Here is a 22,371-nt window from a genome sequence, read left to right as displayed (position 1 = left end):
CCGCCGCGCTAGCCTTCCTACGTTGCAGAACAAAGAACAATTCTTCGCCAGGCCATGGTTCACGTAGCGCCGGCGATCACCAGCCTAGCGATGGTGGGGTTCACAAACAAGTCAATGCAGCCGCCCAACTGCCCAAGTAGCCAGCACAAGGGGGAGCTCGACGGTTCATCCTGATCACCTTCCCGATCCTCAGCCTCAAACTATGGGAACGCCGTAGCTTATAAGGTCCGCAGGGAAGATCGAGTCCTTGCTACACGAGAAAGATAATATACACGAGTTCGCGGGCGAGAGCTGGTCTTTAAGAGGAGATCAGAGGCAAGACTCGATTGAGTCCTTCTACTACACGGAGAATATGTCCTATCAGGAGGTGGTCTCTGACAGGAGAGGAGAGGCGACAGGATGGAAAAGAGATCGAGAGTAACCAACCGACTCGTCCTAGTTTTCTAGCGCGTGGTGAGTTGCGAGTACCGACGGACGAAACCAAGCACACGGACCATACGGACGAACCAAGGAAACACTTTTGCTTTTATTATTAGGTATAGATTTAGATGACACTCCTCCCCACCTTTGCTTGCTCAAGCCATGGCTAACCGTATCCTCGGGTGCCGTCCAACAATCACATACCATGGAGGAGTGTCTATTTTTTTTGTAAAATCATGAAAGTTAATTAATTGGGGCTGGGAACCCCATTGCCAGCTCTTTTTGCAAAATTATTGGATAAGCGGATGAAGCCACTAGTCCATTGGTGAAAGTTGCCCAACAAGATTGAAAGATAAACACCACATACTTCCTCGTGAGCTATAAAACATTGACACAAATAAGAGGTAATAACTTTTGAAGTGTTTAAAGATAGCACTCAAGCAATTTACTTTGGAATGGCGGAGAAATACCATGTAGTAGGTAGGTATGGTGGACACAATTGGCATAGTTTTTGGCTCAAGGATTTGGATGCATGAGAAGTAATCCCTCTCAATAGAAGGCTTAGGCTAGCAAGGTTGTTTGAAGCAAACACAAGTATGAACCGATACAGCAAAACTTACATAAGAACATATTGCAAGCATTATAAGACTCTACACTGTCTTCCTTGTTGCTCAAACACCTTACTAGAAAATATCTAGACCTTAGAGAGACCAATCATGCAAACCAAATTTTAGCAAGCACTATGTATTTCTTCACTAATAGGTGCAAAGTATATGATGCAAGAGCTTAATCATGAGCACAACAATTGCCAAGTATCACATTGTTCAAGACATTATACCAATTACCACATGTAGCATTTCTCGTTTCCAACCATATAACAATTAACGAAGCAGTTTCAACCTTCGCCATGAAAATTAAAAGCTAAGAACACATGTGTTCATATGAACCAGCGGAGCGTGTCTCTCTCCCACTCAAGCATTTATTCAAACAAAAACAAAAACAAAAACAAACAGACGCTCCAAGTAAAGTACATAAGATGTGACCGAATAAAAATATAGTTTCAAGAGAAGTGACCTGATAATTTTGTCGATGAAGAAGGGGATGAACCACCGGGGCATCCCCAAGCTTAGATCTTTCACTCTTCTTGATCATATTGTATCATCCTCCTCTCTTGACCCTTGAAAACTTCCTCCACACCAAACTCAAAACAAACTAATTAGAGGGTTAGTGCATAATCAAAAATTCACATGTTCAGAGGTGACACAATCATTCTTAACACTTCTGGACATTGCCCAAAGCTTCTGAAAGTTAATGGAACAAAGAAATCCATCCAACATAGCAAAATAGGCAATGCGAAATAAAAGGCAGAATCTGTCAAAACAGAACAGTCCGTAAAGACGAATTTCTAAGAGGCACCAGACTTGCTCAAATAAAAATGCTCAAACTGAATGAAAGTTGCGTACGTATCTGAGGATCACTCACGTAAATTGGCAGAATTTTCTGAGTTACCTACAGAGAATTTAACCCAAATTCGTGACAACAAGAAATCTATTTTTGCGCAGTAATCCAAATCTAGTATGAACCTTACTATCAAAGACTTTACTTGGCACAACAATGCAACAAAATTAATATAGGGAGAGATTGCTACAGTTATAACAACTTCCAAGACACAAATATAAAGCAAAGTACTGTAGCAAAATAACACATGGGTTATCTCCCAAGGAGTTCTTTCTTTATAGCCATTAAGATGGGCTCAACAGTTTTAATAATGCACTCGCAAGAAATAGTATTTGAAGCAAAAGAGAGCATCAAGAGGCAAATTCAAAACACATTTAAGCCTAACATGCTTTCTATGAAAAGGAATCTTGTAAATAAACAAATTCATGAAGAGCAAAGTAACAAGCATAGGAAGATAGAACAAGTGTAGCTTCAAAAATTTCAGCACATAGAGAGGTGTTTTAGTAACATGAAAATTTCTACAACCATATTTTCCTCTCTCATAATAACTTTCAGTAGCATCATGAGCAAACTCAATAATATAACTATCACATAAAGCATTCTTATCATGAGTCTCATGCATAAAATTATTACTCTCCACAATAGCATAATCAATTTTATTAGTAATAGTGGGAGCGAATTCAACAAAGTAGCTATTATTATTATTCTCATCATCAAATATAGGAGGCATATTATAATCATAATCAAATTTATCCTCCATAACAGGCGGCACCAAAAGACCACTATCATTATAATCATCATAAATAGGAGGTAAAGTATCATCAAAGTAAATTTTCTCCTCAATGCTTGGGGGACTAAAAATATCATGCTCATCAAAGCCAGCTTCCCTAAGCTTAGAATTTTCCATATCATTAGCAACAATGGTGTTCAAAGTGTTCATACTAATATGTTCCATTGGTTTTTTAATTTTCGCATCAAACCATCCATATCTTAACTCAGGAAATAGAATAAAGGGATTTCTATTTTCGTGCCCTCGGGTCCTTAGTTGTACTCAGTTTTCCCCAGCCCCTTAGTTTTCCTCAGTTTTACCCTAGCCTTTGTCTGAAGACCCGCAGAAGAGCTCAGACGGAAGGAATCCGTTTATTTTGACGTTCTGTGCTGACGTGTTGCGCCGCGTCGTCTGTGGGGCCGCGTCGTGTGGGGCTGGTAGAAAGGGACCGCGTGGGACAGGACGAGAAGCGTTTGGTTGCACGTGAGCAGGAGCTGGGTTTTGTCTCTCTCGGCCCAAATTGGCATTTTTAAGAGCACCTTTTCCCCTCTTTCTCTCTCTGTCTTTTTCACCAAATTAGTATCAAATCTAGAGAAGCTTCTATTTCTGTCTTTCTTCAATATGGCAGCAAATCTAGTAGCAAATCTAGTAGCAAATCTCTGGGGTTATTTATGCCTTTTGGCCCTCGTTTTTTGCCCAATATGGCAGCAAATCTAGAAGCTAGTATATGATAAATTCACAACAGCATAATCAGAAAACTAAGTATAATACATAAACTGCATACAGCAGCCAAAAGCAGCCAATAACGTTGTTAATGTTCACGACAAACTAAGCTGAAAAATATACAAGACGCACGCAATGTATGGACAACAAGAAGATTAGGATACCCCAGGATGAATGAATTTGTTCTTCATTCCTCCTCATATATTTCTCCGTCGCTCCAGCCGTGCATTACCCCAAGGAAATATTCATTGAACTCCTTCCGTCTCTAGCAGTGAGGCCAATACATCCTCCAAACGGTATGGCCTGTGTTCATTTCTCATACCGTAGTTTCCTATTCTATCCACACGTAGTGGCCACTCATCCCAGGCCTTTGTATCATGAGAGTACTCTCTGATATAACCCAAATCCGTGTAGTAGATGTAGCCAGGTCGAAGTGTCGGGTACACTCTGGTGTCGACGGAGATACACCGGGTATAATTCACGAAGAAGGAATTACTGCCAATGTTACTGACCGGATGGAGAGAGCGGCTCTGAGTGTCCACACGGTACACCAATGGTTTGCCCGCCAATGCCACGCTGACCAACAACACAAGCAGCAGATCACCATCCGACTTCACAAGGTAGAACTTCTGATGTCCAAGTTCTGGAAATGAAATTAGTGTCTCCATCTTGACAAAGGTGCTCGCGCTGCTGCAAATGTACATTGGTGCACACTATTCTTCCGGACTCAAAATTGTCCGCAGCTACTGCATACAGTTCACCATTGAACGGGGTAATACAACGCAGACAATGGTTCTTGATCGAAAATCTTCCTTCTCACCAATCTTCATATATATCCTTAGTTGGAGTGCTCTCATCGACCCAACCAATTTCTGGCGGGTAATGTGCGGCAACGAAGATCATAGTCGGGGATTTGATTACAACGACTGAATTCAGAAAAACAGATAGCATCTGCGCCTCAAACATAGTGTTCGATTTCATTGTGAGTGGGTTCAGAAGCCGTATCTTGTGCGGCGGGTTCTTCTGGGCAAGCACGATGACGCCACGGCAAAAGCCGACGAAGTAGTATCTAAAATATATTGATAAAGATAACATTCAGCACTAAGATGTTTAAGATTGAAAATAAAAAGGTAGATATGGAGGAATTTGAACCTTGTATGAACTTCCGATAGATCTATGGTGACGTAGCGTGATGTGCCGAGTTGGAGGAAGGTGAACTCAGCGACGCGTGGAAGGGCGTGGTCTAGCATGATCCATTCGTCCAGATGCACGTCGGGCTCAGGCAAACCTGAGCGCCAATTTCTACAGACTTGCCTCATAGCAGAGTACGTGTCGGCGTACTCCTCGTTCGCCAGTAAGCATTCGCCGATCTTGTGAAGTGGTCCATCAGCCGAGAGAGAGGCCCAGTTCACGGAGACGCCGCGCTTGGATGCGCCGCCCTCGGCGGCGACGCGCTCGGCGGCGACGGGCTCGGCGGCGACGGGCTCGGAGGCGACGGGCGCGGAGGCGACGGGCTCGGAGGCGACGGCCGCCGGCGCATTCTTCTTCTCCATCGCCGGCGGTAGCGTGCGTACGGCGGTTGGGGTTTTTCGATTTGGAGAAGTTGATGGGACGTGAGAGGGGTGGTTTCGTGCGTGAGCGAGAATGAGACGACTGTGTGCAGAGGGAGGGAGGGGCTTACGCGTCCTAAATGCGACCGGCGTCCTACGCGTCCACTATTTGCACGTCTGCACCGCGACACACGTCAACAAAGGCACGTCTACCACTTCTGCACCGCAACACGCGTCCTCGGGTCTAACCCTGGAAATTTAGATATACTCAGGTATACCCCGAGTCATATACTAGCATTTTTCGTGTGCTCAGTTTTCGCCTTGAGTGCTAATACTGGCTAGTGTAATATACTCAGTTTTACCCTCAAGTGGCTGGTCAACAGAGAGTCAACAAATGGGATTAACTAGTTAAATGAGTTATTTAATGTGCAAAAAATTCCGAAAAAGAGTGGCACTTACTCATGGAGTCTTTACCACAAATTGCCACTTCTCAAATCATAGATAAATCCTAGATAAATCAAGTTTCACCACAAATTGCCACTTCTCAAATCACCTAGTAGCTATGAAGGTGCATGGTTTTCCATAATAAGCCCTACCCAAAACAGCTTTCCCCAAAACATACTTTGTCTGAATGAGGCCATAATTTTCACACTCATGTAGATTTGTATTGCAAATAGTTTGAGGTAGGCCAAGATGGGTTTCATTGTACAAAACACGCATTTTCCATTTTTTAAATCTCATATTTGAATCCCTTAGTCTGTTTACTACTCACTTGCCCTTGGTTTCTTGATACTACTCAGTTTTGCCCTCTCCCTTCACAAAATCTCATAGACGCCCAACATTGCCCTGATTGGTCTAGCCCATGTCACGCGGATCGTGCCCGCCGACCGTTGATCGTATGATCTAACGGGCAGGATAACCCCTATCTCTCTCTCTGGTCGGGGCCACCACCCTCTCTCTCTCTCTGTCGTCGGTTAGCTTCACGCAAAGTTTGGTTTTCTGCATTATTTTTCACGAGCTAAATTATAAACTCTTTTTAGGCATTACTTTTCACGCAAAAAATGATAAACCATCACCGATTTGTTGTAGCCATTACTTTTCACGCAAAAAAATGATACACCATCACCCATTTCGTGTACCCATTACTTTTCACGCAAAAACGATAAACCATCACCGATTTTGTTGTAGCCATTACTTTTCACGCAAAAAATGATACACCATCACCCATTTCTTGTAGCCATTACTTTTCACGCAAAAAACGATAAACCATCACCGATTTTGTTGTAGCCATTACTTTTCACGCAAAAAATGATACACCATCACCCATTTCTTGTAGCCATTACTTTTCACGCAAAAAACGATAAACCATCACCGATTTTGTTGTAGCCATTACTTTTCACGCAAAAAAATGATACACCATCACCCATTTCGTGTACCCATTACTTTTCACGCAAAAAACGATAAACCATCACCGATTTTGTTGTAGCCATTACTTTTCACGCAAAAAATGATACACCATCACCCATTTCTTGTAGCCATTACTTTTCACGCAAAAAACGATAAACCATCACCGATTTTGTTGTAGCCATTACTTTTCACGTAAAAAATGATACACCATCACCCATTTCTTGTAGCCATTACTTTTCACGCAAAAAATGATAAACCATCAACGATTTGTTGTAGCCATTACGGTAAATGATAAACTATCACGAATTACCATTTCTTTTAGGCATTACTTTTCACGGTAAAATGATAAACTATATCACGAAGTTCCATTTCCGTCAAGATAGTCCGCATTACTTTTTTGTTGAGATATATACCCCCACAACGGTCATCTCCTCCTTAAATTATTGTGTAAACCCCCACAACGGTCACCTCCTCCTTAATTTATTGTGTAAACCCCTACAACGGTCATCTCTCCCTTATAGATACCCACAACGGCCATCCCTTGTGTCAATAGGTTCTGCCTCTCTCTTCTTCGTTCACATACACTTGATCATCCATTGCCATGGCTTCCACGTCTCGGACGCGGAACGGAAGGGGAAGGGGAAGGGGAAGGGGCGGCCGGGGTGGTGGATCATCATCATTGCCACCACCACCGTCGTCAACACTGCCATTGATCATAGAGGAGTTCTTCATCGTCATCTATGAAGACCGTTTGGTCAAGAAGGTACGTATGCGTTCCCACATATATGATGCATGTGATTAATTATGGGCATGTTCTAAAAAACCTTTAATTTCAAACGATCGGCGCTCGATCTCTTTGCAGGCACTCCCAAAAAAGTTTGCGGACTATCTTGACGGCCAGGAGCCAGCTAAGGTGTATCTGCGAGCAGCTGACTGCGGTCCTCGTCTCTGGACCGTGGAGGTCCTATTTGACGGACAAGGCCGGATGTATCTCGACAAGGGCTGGGAGAATTTCGCCATCGCGCACGGTGTGGATTTCGGCTGCTACGTACACTTCAAATATGAAGGCGATGATGTGCTCACAGTGAAGGTGTTCGACGGAACAATGTGCAGGAAGTACTACTACTCGGGCAGCGAAGATCGACGATGAAAGTGACGACGACGTGAAGCCATGCATCCATCCCCTTTAGAGATCTAGCTATTTTCTATATATTTAGAGATCTAGCTATTTTCTATATATTATGCACAATGTTTAGCATAAGAGTCACTTTAAATTAAGCTACGAAAATAGTCACCTACCATGGGCTGAGGCGGCCCCACAGAGCGGCTCTATATTATATTCTCTAAATAAATAGACAACCCCAGCGGTCATTGGCTGCGGAGGCCCCACAGAGCGGCAATATATGATTTTCTATAAATAAATAGACGACCCCACTGGTCATTGGCCGCGGCAGCCCCACAGAGCGGCAAATATATGTATTTTTCTGAAAAATAGACGACCCCACTGGTCATTGGCTGCGGCAGCCGCTCAGAGCGGCAATATATGACTTTTCCTGAAAAATACATGACCCCACTGGTCATTGGCTGCGGCAGCCCAATAGAGCGGCCCCATTTGTCAGCACGAGACGGGTCAGAGAGGAACTGCCCTCTGTGCAGCCCCACCCGTCAGATTAACGGTAACGGTAAGGCCTCTGATCTGACGGCAACCCTCCCGTCCGAGCGTCTGCGAGGGGTTTCAAACTAGAGGGAGGGGAAAACTGAGGAAAAACTAACGAGCTGGGGAAAACTGAGCACAACTAAGGACCTGAGGGCACGAAAATAGAAATCCCTAGAATAAAAAGCTCCATGTTGCTTTCCATTATGCCAAACTAGTGTAAAACAAGAAACAAAAAGATGCAATTGCAGGATCTAAAGGAAATAGCTTCGAGTACTTACAACGGCGCCGGAAAATAGCTTAGTAGCCGAGATCCGGAGTGTGAGTACCTTTTACCTTCCCTCCCCGGCAACGGCGCCAGAAAATATCTTGATGCTGTCCAGGACTGGCGCGTAGTTGACGAGGGAGGAAAGCTTGTTCCTTCAGGTCCCCGGCAACGGCGCCAGAAAATATGCTTGATGTCTACGCACGCTTCTTTTCCTGTAGACAGTGTTGGGCCTCCAAGAGCAGAGGTTTGTAGAACAGCAGCAAGTTTTCCCTTAAGTGGATCACCCAAGGTTTATCGAACTCAGGGAGGAAGAGGTCAAAGATATCCCTCTCGAGCAACCCTGCAACCACAAAGCAAGAAGTCTCTTGTATCCCCAACACACCTAATACACTTGTCAGATGTATAGGTGCACTAGTTCGGCGAAGAGATAGTGAAATACAGGTGGTATGAATGAATATGAGCAGTAGCAACGGCACCAGAAAATAGCTTGATGCTACAACTGGCGTGTGGTTGATGGTGGTAATATTGCAGGCAGTACAGATGCAGTAGAACAGTAAACAAGCAGCGATTGCAGTATTTAGGAACAAGGCCTAGGGATTATACTTTCGCTAGTGGACACTCTCAACATTGATCACATAATAAAACCACTCTACACTCTGTTGTTGGATGATGAACACCACTAATTGTGTAGGATTACACGAACCCTCAATGCCGGAGTTAACAAGCTCCACAATATTCGATATTTATATTTAAATAACCTTAGAGTGCATGATAGATCAACACAATTATACCGAGTACTAACATAGCATGCACACCGTCACCGACAGACTATGAAAGGGGGAATAAATTGCATCAATACCATTGATACGTCTCCGACGTATCGATAATTTCTTATGTTCCATGCCACATTATTGATGATATCTACATGTTTTATGCATACTTTATGTCATATTTATGCGTTTTCCGGAACTAACCTATTGACGAGATGCCGAAGGGCCAGTTGCTGTTTTCTGCTGTTTTTGGTTTCAGAAATCCTAGTAAGGAAATATTTTTGGAATCGGACGAAATCAACGCATAGCATCTTAGAATCCCCGGAAGCATCCAGAACACCCGAGAGTCGCCAGAGTGGACCCACAGGGGGCCCAGATGATAGGCCGGCGCGGCCCAGGCCCTGGCCGCGCCGCCTTATGGTGTCGTCGCCTCGTTGACCTCCTGACACCGCCTCTTCGCCTATTTAAGCCCCCTCGACCTAAAACCTCGATACGGAAAAGCCACGGTACGAGAAACCATCCAGAGCCGCCGCCATCGCGAAGCCAAGATCTGGGGGACAGGAGTCTCTGTTCCGGCACGCCGCTGGGACGGGGAAGTGCCCCCGGAAGGCTTCTCCATCGACACCACCGCCATCTTCATCAACGCTGCTGTCTCCCATGAGGAGGGAGTAGTTCTCCATCGAGGCTCGGGGCTGTACCGGTAGCTATGTGGTTCATCTCTCTCCTATGTACTTCAATACAATAATCTCATGAGCTGCCTTACATGATTGAGATTCATATGATGATGCTTGTAATCTAGATGTCGTTATGCTAGTCAAGTGGATTTTACTTATGTGATCTCCGGAGACTCCTTGTCCCACGTGTGTAAAGGTGACAGTGTGTGCACCGTGTGGGTCTCTTAGGCTATATTTCACAGAATACTTATTCACTGTTATGAATGGCATAGTGAAGTGCTTATTTATATCTCTTTATGATTGCAATGTGTTTTGTATCACAATTTATCTGTGTGCTACTCTAGTGATGTTATTAAAGTAGTTTTATTCCTCCTGCACGGTGTAATGGTGACAGTGTGTGCATCCGTGTTAGTACTTGGCGTAGGCTATGATTATGATCTCTTGTAGATTATGAAGTTAACTATTGCTATGATGGTATTGATGTGATCTATTCCTCCTACATAGTGTGAAGGTGATAGTGTGCATGCTATGTTAGTACTTGGTTTAGTCGTGTTGATCTTTCATGCACTCTAAGGTTATTTAAATATGAACATTGAATTGTGGAGCTTGTTAACTCCGGCATTGAGGGTTCATGTAATCCTACGCAATGGTGTTCATCATCCAACAAAAGAGTGTAGAGTATGCATTTATCTATTCTGTTATGTGGTCAATGTTGAGAGTGTCCACTAGTGAAAGTATGATCCCTAGGCCTTGTTCCTAAATACTGCTATCGCTGCTTGTTTACTGTTTTACTGCGTTACTACTGCTTGTTTACTGTCCTGGGCAAAGCACTTTTCTGGTGCCGTTGCTACTACTTATTTATACCACCTGTATTTCACTATCTCTTCGCCGAACTAGTGCACCTATTAGGTGTGTTGGGGACACAAGAGACTTCTTACTTTGTGGTTGCAGGGTTGCATGAGAGAGATATCTTTGACCTCTTCCTCCCTGAGTTCGATAAACCTTGGGTGATCCACTTAAGGGAAACTTGCTGCTGTTCTACAAACCTCTGCTCTTGGAGGCCCAACACTGTCTACGGGAAAAGGAGGGGGCGTAGACATCAAGCTATTTTCTGGCGCCGTTGCCGAGGAGGAAAGGTAAAAGGCACTCATACTTCGGTTCCAGGTAACAGTACTTTTCTGGCGCCATCGTGTTTGTGCTCGAAGCTATTTCCTTTAGATCCTGCAATTGCAACTTTTTGTTTCTTGTTTACACTAGTTAGGCATAATGGAAAACAACAAAAATATGAGAGATCTTTATGAACTTTATCTCGAATTAGGACATGATGTGTTTGAAGAGAGAATTAAAAAACCCATGGAACTTTATATGCATGCTAATGGGAATGTTATTAATATGAATGCTTTGAACACTATTGTTGCTAATGCTATGGAAAATTCTAAGCTTGGGAAGCTGGTTTTGATGAGCATGATCTTTTTAGTCCCCCAAGCATTGAGGAGAAAATTTACTTTGATGATACTTTACCTCCTATTTATGATGATTATAATGATTGTGGTCTTTTGGTTCCACCTACTATGGAGAGTAAATTTTATTATGATTACAATACGCCTCCTATATTTGATGATAATACTGATAGCTACTTTGTTGAATTTGCTCCCACTATTACTAATAAAATTAATTATGCTTATGTGGAGAGTAATAATTTTATGCATGAGACTCATGATAAGAATGCTTTATGTGATAGTTATATTGTTGAGTTTGCTCATGATGCTACTGAAAGTTATTATGAGAGAGGAAAATATGGTTGTAGAAATTTTCATGTTACTAAAACACCTCTCTATGTGCTGAAATTTTTGAAGCTACACTTGTTCTATCTTCCTATGCTTGTTACTTTGCTCTTCATGAATTTGTTTATTTACAAGATTCCTTTTCATAGAAAGCATGTTAGGCTTAAATGTGTTTTGAATTTGCCTCTTGATGCTATCTTTTGCTTCAAATACTATTTCTTGCGAGTGCATTATTAAAACTGTTGAGCCCATCTTAATGGCTATAAAGAAAGAACTCCTTGGGAGATAACCCATGTGTTATTTTGCTACAGTACTTTGCTTTATATTTGTGTCTTGGAAGTTTTTTACTACTGTAGCAACCTCTCCTTATCTTAGTTTTGTGTTTTGTTATGCCAAGTAAAGTCGTTGATAGCAAGGTTGATACTAGATTTGGATTACTGCGCAGAAACAGATTTCTTTGCTGTCACGAATCTGGGCAAAATTCTCTGTAGGTAACTCAGAAAATTATGCCAATTTAGGTGAGTGATCCTCAGATATGTATGCAACTTTCATTCAATTTGAGCATTTTCATTTGAGCAAGTCTGGTGCCTCAATAAAATTCGTCTTTACGGACTGTTCTGTTTTGACAGATTCTGCCTTTTATTTCGCATTGCTTCTTTTGCTATGTGGGATGGATTTCTTTGTTCCATTAACTTCCAGTACCTTTGGGCAATGTCCAGAAGTGTTAAGAATGATTGTGTCACCTCTGAACATGTGAGTTTTTGATTATGCACTAACCCTCTAATGAGTTTGTTTCGAGTTTGGTGTGAAGGAAGTTTTCAAGGGTCAAGAGAGGAGGATGATACACTATGATCAAGAAGAGTGAAAAGTCTAAGCTTGGGGAGGCCCCGGTGGTTCATCCCTGCATATTTCAAGAAGACTCAAGCATCTAAACTTGGGGATGCCCAAGGCATCCCCTTCTTCATCGACAAATTATCAGGTTCCTCCCTTGAAACTATATTTTTATTCCATCACATCTTATGTACTTTACTTGGAGTGTCTGTTTGCTTTTGTTTTTGTTTTTGTTTGAATAAATGCTTGTGTGGGAGAGAGACACGCTCCGCTGGTTCATATGAACACATGTGATCTTAGCTTTTAATTTTCATGGCGAAGGTTGAAACTGCTTCGTTAATTTGTTATATGGTTGGAATCGGGAAATGCTACATGTAGTAATTGCTATAATGTCTTGGATAATGTGATACTTGGCAATTGTTGTGCTCATGTTTAAGCTCTTGCATCATATACTTTGCACCTATTAATGAAGAAATACATAGAGCTTGCTAAAATTTGGTTTGCATAATTGGTCTCTCTAAGGTCTAGATAATTTCTAGTAAAGAGTTTGAACAACAAGGAAGACGGTGTAGAGTCTTATAATGTTTTCAATATGTCTTTTATGTGAGTTTTGCTGCACCGGTTCATCCTTGTGTTTGTTTCAAATAAGCCTTGCTAGCCTAAACCTTGTATCGAGAGGGAATACTTCTCATGCATCCAAATACTTGAGCCAACCACTATGCCATTTGTGTCCACCATACCTACCTACTACATGGTATTTCTCTGCCATTCCAAAGTAAATTGCTTGAGTGCTACCTTTAAATTTCCATTCTTCACCTTTACAATATATAGCTCATGGGACAAATAGCTTAAAAACTATTGTGGTATTGAATATGTACTTATGCACTTTATCTCTTATTAAGTTGCTCGTTGTGCGATAACCATGTTCCTGGGGACGCCATCAACTACTCTTTGTTGAATATCATATGAGTTGCTATGCATGTCCGTCTTGTCTGAAGTAAGGGTGATTTACCATGAGTTGAATGGTTTGAGCATGCATACTGTTAGAGAAGAACATTGGGCCGCTAACTAAAGCCATGATCCATGGTGGAAGTTTCAGTTTTGGACATATATCCTCAATCTCATATGAGAAAAATAATTGTTGCTACATGCTTATGCATAAAAGAGGAGTCCATTATCTGTTGTCTATGTTGTCCCGGTATGGATGTCTAAGTTGAGAATAATCAATAGCGAGAAATCCAATGCGAGCTTTCTCCTTAGACCTTTGTACAGGCAGCATAGAGGTACCCCTTTGTGACACTTGGTTAAAACATGTGCATTGCGATAATCCCGGTAGTCCAAGCTAATTAGGACAAGGTGCGGGCACTATTAGTATACTATGCATGAGGCTTGCAACTTGTAAGATATAATTTACATGATACATATGCTTTATTACTACCGTTGACAAAATTGTTTCTTGTTTTCAAAATCAAAGCTCTAGCACAAATATAGCAATCGATGCTTTCCTCTTTGAAGGACCATTCTTTTACTTTTATTGTTGAGTCAGTTCACCTATTTCTCTCCACCTCAAGAAGCAAACACTTGTGTGAACTGTGCATTGATTCCTACATATTTGCATATTGCACTTGTTATATTACTCTATGTTGACAATATCCATGAGATATACATGTTATAAGTTGAAAGCAACCGTTGAAACTTAATTTTCCTTTGTGTTGCTTCAATGCTTCTACTATGAATTATTACTTTATGAGTTAACTCTTATGCAAGACTTATTGATGCTTGTCTTGAAGTACTATTCATGAAAAGTCTTTGCTATATGATTCATTTGTTTACTCATGTCCTTTACATTGTTTTGATTGCTGCATTCACTACATATGCTTTACAAATAGTATGATCAAGGTTATGATGGCATGTCACTCCAGAAATTATCTTTGTTATCGTTTACCTGCTCGGGACGAGCAGAAACTAAGCTTGGGGATGCTGATACGTCTCCGACGTATCGATAATTTCTTATGTTCCATGCCACATTATTGATGATATCTACATGTTTTATGCATACTTTATGTCATATTTATGCGTTTTCCGGAACTAACCTATTGACGAGATGCCGAAGGGCTAGTTGTTGTTTTCTGCTGTTTTTGGTTTCAGAAATCCTAGTAAGGAAATATTCTCGGAATCGGACGAAATCAACGCCCAGCATCTTAGAATCCCCGGAAGCATCCAGAACACCCGAGAGTCGCCAGAGTGGACCCACAGGGGGCCCAGATGATAGGCCGGCGCGGCCCAGGCCCTGGCCGCGCCGCCTTATGGTTTCGTCGCCTCGTTGACCTCCTGACGCCGCCTCTTCGCCTATTTAAGCCCCCTCGACCTAAAACCTCGATACGGAAAAGCCACGGTACGAGAAACCATCCAGAGCCACCGCCATCGCGAAGCCAAGATCTGGGGGACAGGAGTCTCTGTTCCGGCACGCCGCCGAGACGGGGAAGTGCCCCCGGAAGGCTTCTCCATCGACACCACCGCCATCTTCATCAACGCTGCTGTCTCCCATGAGGAGGGAGTAGTTCTCCATCGAGGCTCAGGGCTGTACCGGTAGCTATGTGGTTCATCTCTCTCCTATGTACTTCAATACAATAATCTCATGAGCTGCCTTACATGATTGAGATTCATATGATGATGCTTGTAATCTAGATGTCGTTATGCTAGTCAAGTGTATTTTACTTATGTGATCTCCGGAGACTCCTTGTCCCACGTGTGTAAAGGTGACAGTGTGTGCACCGTGTGGGTCTCTTAGGCTATATTTCACAGAATACTTATTCACTGTTATGAATGGCATAGTGAAGTGCTTATTTATATCTCTTTATGATTGCAATGTGTTTTGTATCACAATTTATCTGTGTGCTACTCTAGTGATGTTATTAAAGTAGTTTTATTCCTCCTGCACGGTGTAATGGTGACAGTGTGTGCATCCGTGTTAGTACTTGGCGTAGGCTATGATTATGATCTCTTGTAGATTATGAAGTTAACTATTGCTATGATGGTATTGATGTGATCTATTCCTCCTACATAGTGTGAAGGTGACAGTGTGCATGCTATGTTAGTACTTGGTTTAGTCGTGTTGATCTTTCATGCACTCTAAAGTTATTTAAATATGAACATTGAATTGTGGAGCTTGTTAACTCCGGCATTGAGGGTTCGTGTAATCCTACGCAATGGTGTTCATCATCCAACAAAAGAGTGTAGAGTATGCATTTATCTATTCTGTTATGTGATCAATGTTGAGAGTGTCCACTAGTGAAAGTATGATCCCTAGGCCTTGTTCCTAAATACTGCTATCGCTGCTTGTTTACCGTTTCTTTGCGTTACTACTGCTTGTTTACTGTCCTGGGCAAAGCACTTTTCTGGTGCCGTTGCTACTACTTATTTATACCACCTGTATTTCACTATCTCTTCGCCGAACTAGTGCACCTATTAGGTGTGTTGGGGACACAAGAGACTTCTTGCTTTGTGGTTGCAGGGTTGCATGAGAGGGATATCTTTGACCTCTTCCTCCCTGAGTTCGATAAACCTTGGGTGATCCACTTAAGGGAAACTTGCTGCTGTTCTACAAACCTCTGCTCTTGGAGGCCCAACACTGTCTACAGGAAAAGGAGGGGGCGTAGACATCAACCATCATAGTAATAGTTAACTTCATAATCAACAAGAGATCACAATCATAGCATATACCAAGTACTTCATGATGCACACACTGTCAACATTACATCATGGAGGAGGAATAGACTACTTTAATAACATCACTAGAGTAGCACATAGATGAATTGTGATACAAAACTCATATGAATCTCAATCATGTAAGGCAGCTCATGAGATCATTGTATTGAAGTACATAGGAGAGAGATTAACCACATAGCTACCGGTACAGCCCCTTAGCCTCGATGGAGAACTACTCCCTCCTCATGGGAGACAGCAGCGTTGATGAAGATGACGGTGGAGATGGCAGCGGTGTCGATGGAGAAGCCTTCCGGGGGCACTTCCCCGTCCCGGCAGCGTGCCGGAACAGAGACTCCTGTCCCCCAGATCTTGGCTTCGCGATGGCGGCGGCTCTGGAAGGTTTCTCGTACCGTGGCTTTTCCGTATCGAAGATTTAGGTCAGGGACCTTTATATAGGCGAAGAGGCGGAGTCGGAGGGCTGACGAGGCGATGACACACTAGGGGGCGCGGCCCACACCCTGGCCGCGCCAGCCTGGTGTGTGGGGCCCCCAGGGCTCCCCTCTGGTGGCTCTCGGGTGTTCTGGAAGCTTCGTCTTCTAAGACTCTGGGCGTTGATTTCGTCCAATTCCGAGAATATTTCCTTACTAGGATTTCTGAAACCAAAAACAGCAGAAAACAGGAACTGGCACTTCAGCATCTCGTCAATAGGTTAGTTCAGGAAAACGCATAAAATCATCATAAAGTGTGAACAAAACATGTAGGTATTGTCATAAAACAAGCATGGAACATAAGAAATTATCGATACGTCGGAGACGTATCAGTTCCGAAGACGAAGAAGAAGGATGAACTGCCGCTGAAGCTCCTTGACGATCCGAAGATCCCCGCAGCCAGACGAAAACCTCGAAGACGACACCATTCCCACAAGCCTCTCGACGTTGCCGCCGAGATGGGGTTGAAGCCGGGAAGAGTGGAACACCTTATTGCACGAGGCGGCGCCATCACAACCTGAGCGCCGCCCCTACAAACTTTGACCCTACAAACGAAGAACGAAACCCACAAAACAGGGGGTGGAGCCCTCCCGCCGACGAGGGCCGCGATTCACCGCACCCCCATGGCCTGAAGGCCACAGAGGTGGGGCAGATCGGCGGCGCCGGCAGGAGGCGAGGAAGACCTAGATTCCAGCGGCTGCCTCTCTACGTGTACCTTGTAACATGATGACGGATCCAACTTGACTTCTAATAAAAAAAACTTGACTTCTAAATTCTTTTTTTTTTACATCACGGAGATCAGCTTTGGACGTTTTTCTTTAGATACAGCTTTGGATGTTTTTATTGAATCACAGATCAGCTTCCACCTCTTTTTAATAAACAGTCTAGCTTTGGAATGTACACCAAGTACCAAGTACGTGGGCAGGAATTGAACGGGTGACCCGGCCTGCCACGTATGATATGTCATATAATTAAATTTTATGTGTTACGTAAATATGTAATTTTTATTAAATCCTAACCGTAAATTATGTCACATGATTAAATTTTATGTGTTACGTAACTCTGTTTTTTATTAAATCCTAACCGTAAATTATACATCTAACTGTGTCTAAATAATTTAGATGATGTGGATTAACGTAGTGTCTCGAAAATATAACCTTGTATTGTGCTTTTAGTATATAATAGATAGATTCTTGTAATTGGGTCGATGAAGCCCCTGGCTTCCTTTTAGAAAAGCTCGTGATCGATATAACTATTATGTAATCTTAGAATAGTAAGTTTCAGACGCACTATTTTCCTTACCAGAATACCTAGGGGGACTGGAAAGTTTTTAGCGAGATGGCTTACTAGCTTAATATATTCTAGTTTCAAAAAAGAAGTTGTAATAGCTTAGTTACACCCTGCTCCACCTTTGGATCCTAGATGCAAAGGTAAAATTCTTCTTATTTGTTAGGGCATCTACAACGCCCGACCCATTTCAGACACGCACGCATCCATTTGTAACCGCTCTTGTCGAGTGCGAACGTGAAATTGGCATTCGAGCAAGAGCGACCGTTTTCTTATGTTTGGGGTGCCCTAAGCCACATTTAACTATTCACATATTTTTATCATTTAAATAAAATAATTTACACAGCGTTGAATATATAAAATATGAAAACATAAAAAGGCTATGGCCTGCTAAAATATTAACGCTATCCTACACCTCGCCGTCGCTGGGTAGCTGGGTCAGGTCAACGACGTCCGAGATCGCCCATGGCCAGTTCGGATGCGGTGGAGCATATGACTGTACGCCCGGTGATGGAGGTGGAACTACCGCTGGTGCGCAGTATTGTGGTAGAGGCGGCAGAGGAGGCGACACCGAGTACTTCATCACCAAGTGGATGGCCTCTTCCTCCAAGAGGCCTCGCGGCATGACGTTGATGGCGTACCGGAGCATCGGCGCTAGGCGGCTGCGGCATCTCAGATATTAGGATGTCGAGGCTCGTCATCTCATCCTCGGTCAGCTCCTCTAGCAGCTCGATCTGTTTGCCCTCCTGCTGCTCCATCTCGATCATGAGGAAGACGCTGGCGACGTAGTCCTTCGAGTCGTCCCGCAGAGGGTCGATGGATGTGGCGGCGTACGCTGTAGCTGCGTCAACTCCCGCCACGTCCGTGGCGGCCGACCGAAGTTGTAGTCCTTGTCGCGTAGGAACCCCGACTTCCACTGCTTGTCGAGCTGTACATGGCAGTGGTGGTAGTTGTCCCACATGGGGGAGTCGAAGACGAAGTCGGGGTCCTGGAGGAGATCTGAAGGGAGGATGTCGCACCCGCTCGCGATCTCTGTGTCTCGTGGAGGCCTGGAATGCGGCACCGACGGGATGGGCACCCGCGTCGTACTAAGTCACCACAGCCAGGCAGTTGTATGTTGAACTAGTCATCGCACGACATCTAGTTCGTGTAGAACAGCCACACTGCATCCAGTTCGTGTAGAACAGCCGCACGACGGATGCTCTAATGGGGGCCCTGAATCACTACTTCTCCTCCGCCGGTTGCGACGGTCCTGCCTCGTGGTCGCTCTTCTTCTTACCCATAGTGTGGCAGTGACACGCTGTGCTGTTAGGTTGTTTGGGTGCAAGCGTGGGTGGCTAGAGAGGTGTGGGCGATGGCAGGATACTGCCGATGGCCTTTTAAGTACGAGCGGACGTGTGACATGAAGGCACGTGCAAATGATAGCGGCGCAGAAGGCCAATCGCAGCCCACCATACCTGTCGTTGCGTCCGCAGATGAGGCACCATTGTTGGCGAAAGCTGCTGCACACGCAGTCACGAAAGCGATGCACCCCGAAGTGACGCAGCGAAAGCGATGCGGCCGCGCGGCCGCTGACAGGCGGACCCGTGGTGGTAGGGCACAAACATATGGTGCTTCTGCGTAGAAACATTTGCGACGCAAATTTAGGCCAAGCTAGTCATTTTTTGTCAAGCCGTTGGAGTTTGGCCCAATTTTTTGACCGCACGGTCGATAACAATCGCAGAGGCAGGTCGCTGAAGATGCCCTAAGATTCGCGAGGGAATTGCACATTTCACCACCTGCTGCCCATCGCGTTGCGCAGATCACCATGTTCATGAAATTTTTGCATGTTCCACCAGGTCTTGCTCTAAAAAGTTGTAGCAAAGCTAATTCTTCTGTATATTTCCATTAACATCAAACTGACATTGGACACACTTGAACAAACTAATTCTTATCAAGTCCAGTAAACTCTCAGGCTTAACCTTCTAACAAATTGCTATGTTAGTTCGAGAATTGACTTTTGTCGATAGGACTATATGCATGCCATTTTTTTGAACCTCGAAAAATTTGAATTCAAACATTTGAGAAAAAAAAAGAAAAATACCAAGGATAGGAAATAATGTAATCTACCTATGTTGTTGAAATAAAATATACTGTATTTTAGGTTCCCAAAAATGACAGATCTAGATTTTGTTGAACAATACAATGATATCTCGAGTTTGTCATTTTGTGAGATTTTTTCATTTTTACTGAAGGTCAAATACATTATACTTCATTTTAAAAATGTACGCAATGATATAATTCAAACATTTTCGGGCAACTCATTTTAGAGCAAGACCGGGTAGATTGTGCAAAATTTACATACATATGGTGATCTGTACAACGCTATGCAATTCCCTCAGCGGGAGAGCGGCACTAGCTGCAGGGGTGGACCCGACCGAAAAGCTTGCGTCCTGTCCCGTCACGAGCCTTGCCCGTAACGGAAAATGTCCACCTCGCCGCTCATATCCATCCCGCGGAGCGTGGCATCGGATGCCGCTGGCTTGCGGGGAATGGAAGCGAGGAGATTTCCGTGGAACGGGCTCTGTTTGGACGTACACCATGCATGCCCTGCTGCTACATGCTCTACCTCTGCCGTCTGGCCATCCACGATCGATAGGGCACCACTGGATGTCTGATTGCGCTCCGACCTCCGAGTATACGCGTAGACGCGCTACACACCGCTACGGCGCTACTGTAAGCCGTACGTCGGGCTTATGGGAGTACGTACGCAGGGAGTAAATTGTTAGGTAGCTGGGGTATAAAACTAGGTTACACAGTAGAGTATTTCTGCCTGGATTCAAAAAGATGGTCCCGCCAGCGAGTTCTCACTTCGCGCGTGCATGTGCATGCCGCTGCAAGGAACTGTGCACCAGTAATTTCCATCCTCGCGCTTTCATTCACTTTCTGATAGCAACTCCAAAGAATCCTGTAAAAACACCTAAACCTTATGGTGCCCTGATGGTGCTTTTATACACTAGACCCGTACTGCTAGTACACCGTTACTGTACGAAGTAGCGTATTGTACGCACGTACGTAGAGGACTATGTTGTTACCTGTAGCATGTAAAAACTCAATTTGCTACGGATACAAAAAGATGGTCCAGAGATCCATCTCTATCTCGCTGCATATGCATGCATGCCCGCCCGCGGCAACGAACTGTGCACGGGTAGTTTCGATCCATCGCGATCCCTGCTGCCAACACGTAGTATGAGCATGGGGTAAATTCGGGCAAAGGGTACGCGAAGAGCAATTACTGAGGAGAATGTAAGAAGCATTTGTTAATGCCGGTGGAATGTAAGAAAAAGAAGCATTGACAACGAGTAGGTGCGATGCGTGCGTACTGTATGTTTGCGTGCGATGCGTGTTCGTCGGATTAAATTCCACCCCTACCGAAATAGTGCCACGCTCGTACTGCTAGCGGCTTGAATCATGGACTCTCATAGGCTGCGAGCCGGGATCCTAATACGGATTGCGCGTCTGCGCGTCATGCAGCGCCACCGCGCGCTACTATATACGCGTCGGTGCCGCCCAGCCTCCGGCAGCATCAGTGGCGCAAAGTCAAGATGCTCGAGCGCTGTTCGCATCCAAGTTTGACGGAAGCAAAAGTAAGAGCATCTCAAGCCGCGTCCTTCAAAGGAATTTGGGGCGCTTCGGACTAAAAAACCGTTCCGATCGCGGCCCTCAAAGCTCATTTCGGCGCGCCCCAATACGGTGTTCGGCGCCCCGAGCCCGTCCTCGTCCCACAGGGGACGGACTAGGGACGCCGGACACACCAAAAAGTGAGGTGGGGAGTGGCAGGACCGACTCGTCAGCGGCACAATAAATTTTAACCTAACCGTCACCTACCTCGCGACAGAAGTTATTGGCGCGCAGGGACGGTGCAGTTCCCGCAGAGCCACAGCGACGCGTCCCGTCGCGCCTAGCTCTGCGTGCCGGCGTTAATGAGCGCCACCGCTCCTCCGCCTCCCTCCGGCCTATAAAAGGGCCGCCTCTCATCGTCCCTCTCACACACAAACCCTAGCGCCTCTCTCCCAAACCCTAGCCGCCACCATCTCAACAAGACTTGACGCTATGTCTGGTAGAGGCGGAGGCCGACCTCGCGGCCGTGGTCGTGGTCGTGGCCGCGGCAGAGCTGAACGCTCGCCGTCGCCTCCCACGCCGTTGGCTTCATCGTCGGAGATGGATGTGGAGCCGGACGTGCTGTTCGAGTTCGTCCTCGTCCTCAAGGGCGACCCGCGCGGCATCCAGAGGCTGCCGGACTCCTTCGCCGACTACGTCGCCGGCGACGACCGCCCGCGCACGATGCATCTGCGGGAGGCTGCGTGCGGCTACTACCGGTGGATCGTCGACGTGGCCTACGACGCGCGCGGCAAGATGTACCTCAACATCGGCTGGGAGAAGTTCGCGCGGCACCATAGCCTCGAAGCCGGCTTCATCCTCCTATTCTCCTACTTCGGCGACATGGACATGAGCGTCAAGGTCTTCGACGAGACGCGCTGCCGCCGGGACTACCACGGCGATAGCACCGACGAGGAGGACGACTGAGTGTTGTTTCTTCG

Source organism: Lolium perenne, chromosome 7, assembly GCF_019359855.2.
Source record: "Lolium perenne isolate Kyuss_39 chromosome 7, Kyuss_2.0, whole genome shotgun sequence".
Classification (NCBI taxonomy): domain Eukaryota; kingdom Viridiplantae; phylum Streptophyta; class Magnoliopsida; order Poales; family Poaceae; genus Lolium; species Lolium perenne.
Note: the sequence above shows the minus strand (reverse complement) of the source record.